The sequence below is a fragment of the Patagioenas fasciata genome, chromosome 3 (assembly GCF_037038585.1).
Source record: "Patagioenas fasciata isolate bPatFas1 chromosome 3, bPatFas1.hap1, whole genome shotgun sequence".
NCBI lineage: Eukaryota > Metazoa > Chordata > Aves > Columbiformes > Columbidae > Patagioenas > Patagioenas fasciata.
The window spans coordinates 123,823,516-123,838,249 of NC_092522.1; the positions used below are offsets into that span (position 1 = coordinate 123,823,516).

The 14,734-nt window shown below is 44.6% G+C and overlaps 1 protein-coding gene across 12 annotated transcripts in view; it reads right to left on the minus strand.

Annotated features, from left to right (window-relative positions):
* Positions 1 to 14,734, minus strand: part of EXTL3 (exostosin like glycosyltransferase 3) — a 159,470-nt gene that overhangs the window by 88,654 nt on the left and 56,082 nt on the right. The window contains exon 1 of one of the 12 annotated variants that reach the window (XM_065833542.2): positions 13,631 to 13,778. The exons of 9 other annotated variants lie outside the window; for them this stretch is intronic. The gene's annotated coding sequence lies outside the window, so the exon portion shown is untranslated. Of the gene's footprint in view, positions 1 to 9,573; positions 9,670 to 12,260; positions 12,441 to 13,630; positions 13,779 to 14,734 lie in introns of those variants that run through there. 2 more of the 12 variants (XM_065833541.2, XM_071807172.1) reach the window with 2 other exon arrangements.

Genomic DNA, 14,734 nt, shown 5'->3' on the forward strand with positions numbered 1-14,734 from the left:
CTTACTTTGAGTTAAATTTTTACTAGGGGCTTTATTTTAAGTTCAGAAATTTGGCATTAAAGCAGACTTTGCCAGGAACAAAAGGCTAAATGATAACTCCGTAATAACGAAGAGTCAAGTTTGCAAGGCAGCAGAGACACACAAAGCTGAGGAGATGCAGGACTTGCCCAGCCAACCCCATCACCAACCTCTTAGGACCTCCTAGAAACAGACCCTGCTGCACAGCATCATTTACAAACACAAGACATCGTTTATGAACACAAGACTGGAAGCCCAGCAGGGTTCTCTCATTTCATTTGCAAGGAAAGAACTTCAGAAAACTCTTCAAATCAAAGTTTCCTGAACACCAGCCACGACTTCTGAATTAACACAGCAGCAGCAGATTCCTCCTCTATCCCAGCTGATGGTGTGATGTCTCTTTACGTGCCAAACACCTGCTCATCAGAGATGAAGCTTAGTCCTTTATAGCATGAAACAGACTCTGCAAACATCTGAACTAACCATGCAAATGAAGCATTTGCTCAGGTTTCACGCTCAGATCTCCCGTCCGGGTGGCTCGCGGGGGTCACACACAACTGGAGCCCCCAGAGCTTCAGCCAGTCACTCAGTCCTGGATTCTTCTAAATCCTGGCCCCTGTGAGCTGTTCTTATTCATCCCAGAAGCCACCCTTAGGGAACAAGAGCACTACAGACAGCACACACACATAAATAAACATTTAAGAGCTGACAGAGCCTCCATTCCCCCAAATCTCCTGAAGACCTGAGATTTTTATGACGTTTGTTATCTAACTGCTTCAATGTGCCACGAAGAACATGCAATGACAAGCAGCTGCACGCCATCAACACAAAGCTTCCCTGCCTTCAATTAAAGCGTCTCCATTTCATACAACCCGGGGAGCTTCGTGTCATCTTTTTTTATACAATAGACTTTTCTGAAGCCGCTGCAGAATTTCCCCTGTACTGAAGAGAAACATAACCTGGGAAGCTTTACACAACAGAGACAATTGCGTTAAGTATGGCAGGAGCTGATCAGCGTAGGTTCAAACTCAGACTACACCTTTGCTCAAACTGGGGACAATAAACCTGGATCCAGATTTAAGCCATACAAATAAACTGATTCCCAATGAACAAGTTGAACCCTTGTGCTTTGACTTCCAACATGACTATTTCTTCTGCCAAAATCTCAGCATCCCCAAAGATGTTCCGGCAGGAGGATTGGACTGGATGAACTTTCGAAGTGCCTTCCAATCCCTAACATTCTGTGATTCCGTGAGATGATCGACAAGGACAACGAAACAGAAAAGATGGAAAACCTGTACATAATTCTCACTGAAAATGATGCACAGATACTTATCCTATTCAAAACAGTCCCTTTCCTACACATATCTACATGTCAACTCCAAAGGCTACTGGTGTACAAGAAGTGCTGCCCACAGCACTTTGCTCCTTCAGCTTCTGAAGTATGGGCGCAACAAGAAATGAATACACACAAAAGGCAACTCAAAGACATTTAGCTGACCTAAATAATGGCAATTTCCTAGTAATTTCACTTATCAACTTCGGAATTTGCAATCCACACATGCTGGCTGCACAGATAAAAGCCGGTGGCTTTAACTTTAGCATCTGAGACAGCACGTCTGAGAGGTACCCAGCTGGTGCAAAGAAGAACCGCGAGACTGAGAAGCCTCAGATCTCCTTTTGATTCTTCCAGCTCCTAGAAGGCGCTTCTAGACCGCAAAAACCTGCGAAGAAGCACTAAAGAGAATAAAAACAAAACCAGCGACTTGCTTTCACTGTATCAGTTCAAAGAGCTGCATATACTTCAAATGAGAAATCCCATCTGAGAAAGCCGCGTGTGAAGGCCGAAAGCGCAGCATCTGGATTCACAAGGAGGTAAAATTTTGTTTGAAAAAGGAAACAAAACATCCAAACTGGAATGGGAATTTCATAGTAACAGCAGACAGGAGTGAGAGACTCATTTTGACCATCTTTTTATGCAGTAGCCTCAACTGAGCCTGGTTCTGCTAACACAAGATGTTTGACGTGCCTCCAATGTGAACAGCAAACAGGTTTAGGTACTTGTCTTGGATTGTTCCTAAAAAAATAAACCAAACGACACAGTTTTTGTAGAGTCTAAAGTTCTAGCCATGGTATGAAGAAATAGAGTCAGTAAGGTAGCATCTAAGGCAACCTATTGGTTTATTTAACTTCTTTGCTCACCAAAAGGAAGCAGCCTTGTTCTTTCTCCTCCAAAACCTTCAAGACCATGTGGGATATAATTTTTTACATGATCTAATTGATTAAGTATATATATATATATATATATATGTGTAATTTGAGCAATTCACAGCCCTTGCCTCTCTTCTTTTGGTGCTGGGGAAGCCCAGGCCCTTGGATGGCGCAAACCATGGATAGAAACGTGGGCCTCGCTTCTCCCACCACCCTCAACCACACACCTCATAACCAGAACTTGTAGCTAAAACCTCTTGCTGAAATGCTTAGGATTTCCCATGTTTTCCTTTCACATTAAGGACTGGACACATTGGCAGGGGAGGGAATATTCAAAGGTAAAGACCAAGCAGAGAAAGATCCTGCATTGACAGGCAGTAACACCACAAAAAAGAGAGTTTTAAGGCTGCAAACAGGTCTGCAGAACAACCTTCTAACAACAAAAGACAAAGCAACACTTTTATAGTAACGTCAGACAAGAGAAACTAGAACAGGGACAATCCTGCCATGGGAAAACCAGTCACTACCAGTTTAATGGTGATACAACTGTGCGCTACTGCAACGTGAACAGAGATGGTCCCAAGAACACAGTCCCCGTGCACCATCCTGGAAGAGAGGCCCTGACCTGGAAGAGTTCGGTCCCTACACAGAGACGTGACAGTAGAAAACATGCAATTAAGTGACCAGGACTTCTTTGAGTTGTTCTGGAGGTTTCTTTACACTGTATATTCTAGGGTCACCATGAGACACCTCAGCTCCAAGGAACGAGCGCTCTTGGTCCTGAGAGCTTTGGGCTTCTGGTTGATAAATTCTATACTCTTGCCTGGGGAAAAACCTTGACCTGTGGGGCAAACACATTCCTGTCTTAAAAAAAGAAAAGAAATGAAACTAATGCTTCTCTTCTTCCCCAAACCGCTCTGAAACCAACACGTAAGACTGAAGAAGGAACCGTCAATACTGTCCATCCCCTTATCCACTGTCCCCAGCCTTGGCCGTTCGAAACGTTCATGGTGCAGCACTGGGTCATTGCAGCCACCTCCACAGAAGGGGTGAAACCCTTTGGGAGATCCTGACACCACCACGCAGACTTTGTGAGCTCTGAAAAGCAGCAGATCAAATCACTGTATGTATTTTTAAGTGCTTATAGGTGCGCGAAGGCAGAACCGCGTGTTTCTGCAGCTCCTGGTGGCTCTCGCTTTGTTCCTGGCAAAAAGCGAACTCATCCACCAAAGTTTCCAGCTGTATTTGCTTTATTAACTAAACAAAAGGGACTAAAAGAATATAAACATTTAAAATTCAACAAGCAGGTTAACCTCAAACTAACTTATCAGGCTAAAACCCCAACTACAAAGCCCATTTATCCTTTATCTAATACTTAAATAATCATTTCATTCATTCAGGAAAGGCACGGTATAATTTTAATCCTCATGACAACAGCGTTATCGCGGTGTCAATGACAACCGATCGCTGCACACGACGGCCACACAACTCATACAGGCTTCAAGTATTTACTCACGGGCTGAAATTGATGCTGTGACAATAATTCCTGATGCCAATCAAAGCTGCTACAGGCACCTAAGATGCCAGATTATGAAACAGTCATCACAGTCAAACTACAGAATTTGTTACAATTAAAATGCTGTAACACAATCCAGGTAGAAAACAGGACTAGGCAAGATAAAATATACGAGGACTAATATTAAGGGCTTTTATATAATTTTATTTAGTGGTGCTCCAGAGAACTTGTAGGACCCTCTCCGCTGCTTACACACTAAACTATAATAACAGCCATCTGGGAGAGTTCAGATGAGTGCAAGTGTTCCCCTCCCAGCAGGAACTGGAGAATGAACAAGCTTTTAATAGTCAATAAGTATAAAAAGAACAGCAGCTCGAGATGAGGAAAATGGCTTAAACTTCACTTCTTCCAAGTACCTGCAAAAGCATCAGCTCTTCCCCTTCGCTCAAAGATCTTAACGCTTGTTTTTCTTCTTTATCTCCGTTTATTGATTTTACAATGAAAACCAGCACCAGGAAAGATGAATTACGTGTGTAGATCCAGAGGATCTGCCCTGAAATCTGAGAATCAAGTGCTAAGCAAGATTATTCAGCCTTTATTATGGCCACAAGGGAAACGCGTTTTCAACAGGAGAACAGATCCATGAGCTGTCCAAGCTTTCGTTTTAGACCATTTTTCATTTTTGGAGCATCTTTAAAGCCTTTACATCTCACAGCAACACTAACGTTTTCATGGTTGATTTCAGAAAAACATATAAACAAAAATTGTAATTTCCTAAAAGTACAGAGGAAGCTTTCCTTATTTATTGCTTTATTGCTCTGGAAAGAAACATTACTTGCTTTAAAATGAATACCGGGCTACTAGACGTAAGGCATCTTATAGCATAGAAAGGCAGGTTTCACTTGGCGACGCGGTGGATTTGCTGGGTGCAGGGAAAGCTCCGCACACACCAACACATGATAAGAAATACTAAACACCCCCTTCAAAAGCACAGAAATGGGACAGGAATAAAAGCAAGTGAAAAGCACTTCGACAACGGCAAGAATTCCTGGGTCGTCACCCAGCGCTGACTTCACTACAGGGCCACACGGTGAAAATCACGCTATTTTCACTAAAAGGGTATTAATCCAAGCCAATTAATTCAACCATACCACACCTCTATTTGCAGAGATGACCTTCTTTCGAATTAGCTTAATTTGACTCTGGAAGGAAATTAAACCAAACCTTCAGGCAAACTTCATTCGGAGCAAGAACTACATTCCATAAACTTCAAATAACTGAAGAACCCGGGGAGAGGAATTCGTGTTACTTTGCATATCCCTGTGCAGATGAGCCACGAACCTCCCAGCACTTCTTCCCAACACCCCATGGCAAACCTGCTGCTCCCAGACTGAAGCGTGATGGGTTTTTCTAGTCGACCATCGGATTTTCGCTGTATTTCCACCGAGCTGTGAACGTATGGCTGCTCGAGATCCTGGGAATGCAAAGCGTTATATGACGCTTAAGGATATTATACTTGTTCGTTGAGTAGCCCAGTTAAGAGAAAAATCATGATGAAAAGCTCTTAAAAAGGGCTCAATAGGAGGTTTCTGTTAAAAATAAGAGATATATGGGAGACCAGGGAGTTTGAAAATATTAAGGAATAACAAATTTGTTTTCCCAGTTCATTTTACTGAGTCAACTCTTAAGTGAAAAAGACGGCTCGGAGGGTACAAACTGAATCAATCACAGCAGTTTAGAGAAAATACGACCCGGTGGAGGGGGGAACAACTCATAACTCACCCACAGCTTCAGAAACACTGGGCTGCTCGGAAAAGGAAAAGGGCAGCGGGGCAGGCAGAGAGGTCAAACACGAGGAATGGATTTCCGCCCAACTTCTAAAGCGAGCGATGACTAAATACCAGCTGAAGTTGCTGAGACGCGGCTCGGCAATTAAATCCAGCCCAAAAGGAAAGGGCGTACAATGAGATAAACTAAACAAGATAGAGATGGGGGAAAAAAATCCCTCAAGTGCTGTAATTAAGGCATATGTAAGGAAACACATCAAGACGAACTTCCTTGTTGATCTCTTGTGCTCCAGGAACAGAAGAGCCCCAGAGCAGAGAGGAGCTGAAAAGCAGCAGAGAGAGGAATGCATGATGACGGCTCCCTGTATTTGAAGAGAGACTAATTATCCGGCAATGATACACAAGGCTGTGCTTGAAATGACAGAACTACGATTTCCGAGATGTAGTTTTGAGCTTTCTTCAGATGATGGAACTCTACTGGAACATCAAAAAGCCCCTGAAAAAGCAGAAGCCCCATTTTTCAGCTATAAACCCACAAGATGATGCACGGTGGAGAAGTGCTTTGGATCCTGGTCTTAGATTACAGCTTGACGGGCTCCCTGGTTGCTCGTCTCACTCAACTCGTCCATAGCCGTGAAGATCATTACGCTGCAGAACTGCACGTGATCAGAGCTCAGGGTTACAGAAACAAATTCTGTACATGTGTTTGGCTTCATTTCCTCTTCCAAGTGTCTCCTCAAAGCCACTTTCTTCTCCCATTCAGGGTTGTTGGTCATGAACAACCAAGTTGCCACAAGAGGCATCTGCACACACGGTGTGAATGGTGGGGTTGTCACATGCAGGGACAGGAGCTGGACTCTATAATCCCCTTCCAACTCAGGACACTCTGCGTCTATGATTGCCCCAAACGGGGCATATGGTCACCAGATGGGAAATGGGGTTGGGAGGAGGGAAAACCCAACCCTTCCAAATCACACAGTGACGCAAAACTATTTCCAAATACCAACATTTCTTGACATTTCTCAAACTCCATGAGCTCTTTAGCAAAAAAGATGAACTCAGAAGCTGAGACCAGCATCGGGAATGTCCCTCTTGGTGAATGCAATGGCAGTCCATTGCAGCAGGAAAAGTGCTGCCACAAGCTCAAACCTCAGCAGTTGTATAAAGTAGCAAATTATTATTAGGATGCTCAGACGAGCTCATCTCTGGTTTTAATCAAACCTGCTGGTTATGTCGCCGTTCACTCAAAGATTTTCCATCCTCTCTTAGGGCACCAAAGCACAGGGAGGCAGGGGGGGATGGCAGCTCACCCGACAAATGTCCCAGACGCCGTGAGGAGCGAGGTGCATGCACCGTGCTGAGATTTATTACCTTGAAAACCATCAACGACACACTTGGCAGAATTCAGACTTCTCTTCTGGGGAGAAGAAACTTGGTACATTTTATGTGGGAGTCGGATGTTTCTACTCCCATAATGAAGTTCACGCTGACAAATGGGGACACAAATCTTCATGAAGTCACACAACTCCCCGCACCCTTCGTGTGAACCAGGGATATTCATTTCAATTTGGAGCATCAAATCCCTCAAGCCAGAAGCACCAGGAAGAGAATAACCACATCTTACCATGTACCCCACGATGTATAACTTGGGATTTAAAGAGGAGAAAACAAGTTATCACGCTGCATTTTATTTTTCTGGCTCTTAAACCCTTGCCAATAATGTAAGAATCTGCCACTAAGAACCGGATCAATTTTCAATCGCGGTGGGACAGACTCCAGCCCGTTCTCCCACAGCATCGCTCCCTAGGAAGGGCAAACAGGAGCAAGGGTTTAAGCGCTAAAGCAAACAGACCCAGCTTTAACACACAGGCTGATGAAAGGCGCTGTACGCAGCTGCTCTTGAAGTCATTTCTTTGTAGCCTTCATTCCCACAGATAATTATGAGCTTAAATGTTCCAAGACTTCAAATTATATTTTGCACTTTCTTCAAGTTAACACAAAAAAAAAAATCTGAAGCTTTTTAAGTCAAGATAAATGAATCCTCACAACAGTAATAGCCACAGTTATCTAAGCAATAGATTTGTGGGGGTGCTCTGAGGTGCCACATTTTCCCAAAAAGCTGTTTTCCCATATCTGTACTTCCCTGGTTGGCTGCCTGTGCTCAGCCCACCTCTGAACCCACCAAATCCGGCACCAATACGCAAAATCATAGAATCGTTTTGGTTGGAAGAGACCCTCGAGATCATCAAATCCAACCATAACCCATCCCCAGCACTGCCCCATGTCCTGAGAACCTCATCTATGTGTATTTTAAACCCCTCCAGGGCTGGTGACTCCAGCACTGCCCTGGGCAGCCTGTTCCAATGCCCCACAGCCCTTTGGGGAAGAAATTGTTCCCAGATCCAACCTCAACCTCCCCTGGTGCAACTTGAGGCCGTTTCCTCTGCTCCTGGCGCTTGTTCCTGGGGAGCAGAGACCAACACAAACCCCTAACTAATTAATTAAGCTTAACATTATTCTCTTGGAGACTATATACATACAAGCCTTCCTTAAAAACTAAATTTGAGTAATATTGATTTTTACAAAGAGGTTTTCGGAAAGTACAGCAATAAAATTAGCATTTAGGAGAACAAAGCCGGAGGTCTTAACTCTGTAAGTGCTGTGGGTATGAGCTCAGGGGAACCTGAGTCCAGAGAATGGAGGAATTAATCTAGTATTCTGCATGCACCTTAAAATAAAGATGGACAGTGAATGGGCCAGCATGCCTATCTGGAGTGATGGGGCTTTAATAAATTACGGCAATATTTTTAAAAAAGAAAAAAAAGGGAAAGAAACAGACACCATCACCCCCAAACAGGGGACAGACCAAAAAAGTGGGGCAAAAGAGAACATGAAGTGACCCGCAAATAGATTGTGATGGAAAAGAATAGGTTTTATTCTCTCCCCCAGATTTGGAGAGCGTGCTGTATTTTGCGTTGCAAGTGTGGGGGGGGATGGAGTGGGGGGAGAAAATCTCAAAATCCAACCAAGTCACAAGGCACCAACAATCCCCTGATGACAGGAGAGTAGTTTTTGTTGGCACAGCTCACGACAGCTGGAGGAATAATTGCAAAGCTGAGTGAGAATGCCTAGAACATATTTTGCCTTGAGATTCTCAGATGAAAGATGCTATCCACAAGCACTTTGCGAACGTTAATTAAACCCACACAGCCCCTTTTGGCAGATCAAGAAGTATTTATCCTTATTTTGCAGAGAGGAGAATGAATATCTCAGGCACTTCTAACATAAGGTATTTACTCTTTCTACTTCGGAAGCGTTCCACAGATATACCTCATTAATGTTTACAGATATCTAAAGGGGGAGTGTCAGGAGGATGGAGCCAGGCTCTTCTGGGTGACAACCAGTGACAGGACAAGGGGCAATGGGTTCAAACTGGAACACAAAAGGTTCCACTTAAATTTGAGAAGAAACTTCTTCATGGTGAGGGTGTCAGAGCCTGGCCCAGGCTGCCCAGGGAGGTTGTGGAGTCTCCTTCTCTGCAGACATTCAAACCCGCCTGGACACCTTCCTGTGGAACCTCAGCTGGGTGTTCCTGCTCCATGGGGGGATTGCACTGGATGAGCTTTCCAGGTCCCTTCCAACCCCTGACATTCTGGGATTCTGTGATATATCCACCATCAAAAATACAAATCAACCTTCTGAGTCCAGCAGCCTTCCCCTTCCCAATAGAGCTGATACTTCTTTCCCTCTGATCACTGCCTCAACAGAAATCTCGACTCTGCAGAAAAAACAAGCCAGCTCTGGTCGTGCAGGTCAAGAAAGACGCGTATGAATACTACAAACAAGCTTTAAAGCAACACCATCCCCTCAGGAGCTGTAAAAAATCAATTCAACAGCTCTTCGTTTGCTCTTCATCTTCATCCAAGACGATTCAGCCTTTCCAGACCAACGGGGGGGCTTCACGATGTGAAGTGTCTCCCATGTTTGAGAGCCGTTCCCTGCAGAATTGCTGCTTCTCAACATGGCTTTAGAGATACCCACCTTTGTAAAGCTGCTGTCCAGGTAAACGTCCCAGCGTGTCCTCGTCACCGCAGCGATCTGCCTGCCCTAACGCCAGCTTTCTCCTCCTGGAAGAGGAAAATCACTTCTAGGATCTTCGCCACGTGATGCTCCAATTAGGGACTAAGTCCTCAGCTTTGGCCACGTTCCTTGTCACTGAGCCCATGGCAAGCGCTTGCAAATCCAGTAACAATCAGGTTTCATCCATCTGCCCCCTAATTAGACGTTATATCAGCATACCTGAGTATTTCAAAGTAGCTTTATGCCATCAACAGCTACTGCTACCATTCCAAACGAGCTTTCCATATACTGATATAATACACCACTCTCCAGTGAGGCACAATAAACTAATGTTAAGTGTAAATTTAATCCAATACACTGGGTTAAAGCAGGGAGAACCAGTGGAGATAAAAACGAGCAGTGAAATATTTACCAAAAGAAGCAAAAGCAGCATGAAGTATTTGAGACACCTACACTGGCAGGGCTGTTGTATTCTGTGAAAAGAAGAGCTTATCCTCAAAAGAAAACCTGTCAATTATTCGCTAAATCGACATGGAAAATGTTGTATTTAAGAGGAGAAGGGTCAGTTTATTGGATCTACAAAGAGTAGCGGAGAACATCTGCAAGGGCAGGAAGAATATGCATAAACATACATGTGAACTGAAAAGCCAAAATATACAGTGGTGGCCGATGCCTGTGATCTTACCATGAAAATAAGCATATTTGGTCTCTGCTGCTAAAACAACACAGCCTTGAGGCAGCTGATTAAGCGTATGTTTCAGTTAGAAATATATTTAATGATGCAGTTGGAAAGGAAACCTAAAATTAAGTGGAGCACACTCAAGGACTTAAGACACTTAAAAGCATAAAATCCACTAGTTTTGAAAAATCTCACCCCAACATAAGTATATAGCCTATGAGAAGCTTAGATAGGAACATAATACTGTAATATATGTAGTTTAAAACCTCAGTTCTGTTCTAATTTCGTGTCTAACACATACTCGACAAAGACCCCTTCAGCCTTATGCTGCTGAACAGGGAAGGAGGATCTCGGAGGTGACAAAGAGCGTTGGCTCTTCCCCCACCATCGGGTGCTGCCCCGAAGCTGGACAAACACAGGTCCCTGTTGAAGATCCCCTGGACATGTCAGTTCAGCAGCAAGAACAGGCCCATGGGTTTCATATTCATTGAGTGCACCAAGTTAAATTTCTATTCAACTTAAAGGAACTACCAAGGAATTAAGAGTTTGGGGATACAAACTGCCATTCAGATCATCTAGTCTCATGCTCTAGATTCTATTTTACTCTAATTCAGTGTTACTCAGGTTATGTTTTCCTGCAGCAGTGGAGGTGAGGACGTTTCCAAATTGGCCATCACATCAGCCGCTCTCTGACCCCACTCCACCAGCCTGCCTGGCTTAAAATCCCACCCAGTGTGGTCATTTTATTCAGATATTGGCACTCACCAGAAATGCTGTCGGACAGTGTGACTTCTGCAGAGCTCAGATACTCAGAGGCACCCACTAGTTACACCAACCTACTGTAACTATGTTAGATAGATAGATAGATAGATAGACAGACAGACAGACAGATATAAAAGTTATATTCTGATATGTTTAGTGTGTTACACCACGGCCTAGAGGGCACAGCACAGGCTTCACCACCACCTGCCCACTCTGCTCAGCCAGTCAGAACTGTCCAAGGCCGCAAGTAGAGCTCAGACCAAGCGCAGAAGATGAAAAGCTTCCCCTAGACTAAGCCAGTGTCCCAACTGGCTTTCTTGGAGCTTGCAAGCTCACAGCAACTTTGCACAGGAGCTGCAAGGTTCAGTTTGTAAAACCAGGCTGCTACAAGCCACAGGCACCACTGAGAAGCCAGCCTTGTCACACAGGTGGCCACCATCGTCTCTTTGCTAACGCAAGGCAGAGGCAGCTCCTAAGGCCATGAAAACCTGAAACAGAGCCAGGGAACCATATAGCTGGTTGTGCAAGTCCAATATTACATGTGCTGTTGCAACCTGGCACTGCCAAGAGACATCAGAAACATTTGAGTTGGAGCCAGCAGATGTTTGCTGCTGCATTTAGTTACCCCCACTCTGACCCTTCGCAGGGAACCCACAAGGAACCCCAAATGCTCCCTCTGCCCAGCCCCACGTGCCAGATCCAGCTCTTCCCAAGCAGACACACGATTCCTCTGCCATCCAGCTCGGAGCTGCTTCTCCAACCCGCTCACCCAGGATGGTGGTAATTCAGGGGTTAAAATAATGCACCTCAACTGCATGTATTGGCTTTTAGTGATAGAGTCGAAGTTTTTTGGCTCAAAAGTTTCATCTATGCCCTTGGTTTCTGCTTAAATTAGGAGTGCACAGAGTGAGATAGATATGGAAACATTAGAGACGTCCATTGCATTCAGAGCAATTTTCACAGAAATGTCTATAGAATGTCCTAAATTGGAAGGGACCCACCAGGATCATCGAGCCCAACTCCTGCTGGACAAGAGGACAACTCCACAGTTCACACCATGTGTCTGAGGACGTTGTTCAGTCTCTTTGTGGTTACAGTACATTTGCAGTACACTCCATCTGGATGACAACTTTGAATCAAGGCAATGTCAGATGAGAAACGCTGCTGCGTTCTAACGCACACGGCAACGCAAAGCAGCTGCACTGACCTTTCCTGGCTGCCGCCCCGGGGTCCTTCCGACAAATGTTGGCAGTTTTCAGACTGGTTTGGATTTCCACCGCCCTCTGAGGACGCAGAGCAGCACCTTCCAACACGGAGGAGCAGCAACCCTCCTCTTCTGATCTTCAAGGAGAGGTTTGAGGAGAGGTTTGGCTTCCAAGGAGAGGTTTGAGGCCCAGCACGAGACGCAGGAGGAGCAGCACTAACAGGGGGTGTCTTCTGTCCGTGTAGGCGAGGGGCAGGACTTGTTATTTCGTTCTTCACGATAAGAGGCAGAGCACATTTTTGGCCTTCCCACGCAAGCCCATAGTTGTGTGACAGCCAGCTCTTTATCGGTTCCCATTTCACTTTGTTTGTTTGTTTTAAGCTTTGCCCAAGGTTATGTTCAACAAGGCTTTCTCCCTCCAAATACAGCATTAAAAGTACTATCACATTAACATCTGGAAATGGCACTAAAACCCTGCTTGGGTTCCACGGATCAGTAACCCCCAGCTCAGCTCAGCCCCTCCTGCCCTCACGGGACGCAAACCCCACAGCACACACATCACACAAAACAACCATCACTCAGTACCCCTGAATCGTGACAGTGAGTAAAACAAGCACGTGATCGACCTCCTACATCACGCACAACATGCTGCAGACACCAACTCAAACCCTCTCTGAAAAGCATTAAAATGTATTCGAAGAAGCCCATCTGGTTGTTGAACTCACCCTCTTTTTCCATCCAAACTGCTATTCTAAAGCTGCAGATCTCATAACTAAAAGCCTCCTCCAAACTCTCAGTCCCTGTTTATTTGTGGCCTCATAATATCATTTTTCTTCTGGAGATCACTGTCCTTTAAGGATTTTTCCCCCTCTATGATATAATCTGTATCACATATTTAAAGAGAGAGACCGTAACCCTTCTGGCCTCCCTTCAGCATCCCAAACATGTCTCTTATCAACCCTGCAGCTGCTCAGGGGTGGTGTCAGGGCCCCTTTTGCAGCTCTCATGGCCAGAAAATGTTCCACACTTCAGAGAAGCAGCAGGTTCTTACATCGCAGACTCTCACATCATCCTTTGCTGAGCCTAATGACTCTGGAAAAATCCCTGGGGAGGGATCTGCCAATGAGCTCTATTAAAAATCCAACAAGAAACAGCAAAACTTGTTTTTTTAAATGATGTTTTCAAGTTGGCCATAACACACAGAACATCACATGCCATAGAAAAGGTTTGCCCTCAGTTCTCCGCACTTGTTTTGAAGCAAGGTGGCCGTACGCAAATGCAGCTTTTCCAGGAGAATTAAGAACTCAGGACCACAAAGTAATATGAAAACACATCACTTATCACAGGAGAGAAAGCAGAACAACTGCAAATACCTTTCAAACACCGGCAAGAGAGACTTCCTTTAGGATGTGGTTTTGCGCTGTCGCTCAGCTGATCTAATGGCCTGTTGCTGCCAAAAAGAGAGATCTCTTCCCCAGCTTCCAAACCTGGATCCACAGCGAGCTCATTCAGAGAGTTAAGCTGGAAGGAAATTATCTGTACTGAGAAGGAAGGAATCGGATCCATATCAAGACAAAAAGATCAGTGGGAGCACAAAGCCGGGAGCAAAACCTTTCCAGGCAGCGCCAGCTTGACGTGGTAGCAGTTCAGCTACAATGCAAAACCACACTCTAAATTTAGACAGCTTTGTAACTATAAAGCCATATCTCACGTCTATTATTCCTCTCCCAACGCAAGAATGAGCCATTCTATTCTAAATGCTTTTATATCACCGTAGCGCTCCCTGCCCTACAGGAGCGCACATCAATTATGGATAAAGTGGTTCAACTTTTGAATGTAGACAAAAATTGAGACAAAGCTAATGGTGGTGAAGGACAGGTTGCCTGGGGAGGGAAATGATCACAGGTTTAGGAGAAATGGGGAAAAAACCTCCAGACAATTTACCTGGGCTTGGGTCACCGCTCATTAATGCACTGAAAAGAATCACTTCACACGTTATAAATTATGCTGCTCTTGGTTTAATCCCTTATTATCCACCTCAGACAGCATCCAGTACCTTTCATACGCACAATCTAATGGGAACACTTAACTCTGAATAAAACACACAGGAGGAAAAAGAAGAAAAGGAAACCTGGGGGCCTTAATTTGAGCAAGAAAAACCATCAGGAAATGTAGCAAAGGCATTGGTTTTCACCACTCACTTCCCTAAGCCACTCTGCATTTCCACCTCCTCTAGAAAAGGGAAAAAGCCTCTGCACACAAAGCCCGGGCGGCGCAGGCAGAGAACATGGTTGTTTTCTCCTGTTGATGTGTTCCTGTCTACCCCATGCTGATTTGGAATTTCCAACAGACTTTTTAAAGCTTTCCCATTCAGGCTGTGCTCCATTTTAAGAAGTTTCTGGATGGAGCAAACTGTGTTCAGTGCAGACATACAGAACTTTTAATTTTGGTTATTAGGCAAAGCTCAGGGTTCAACA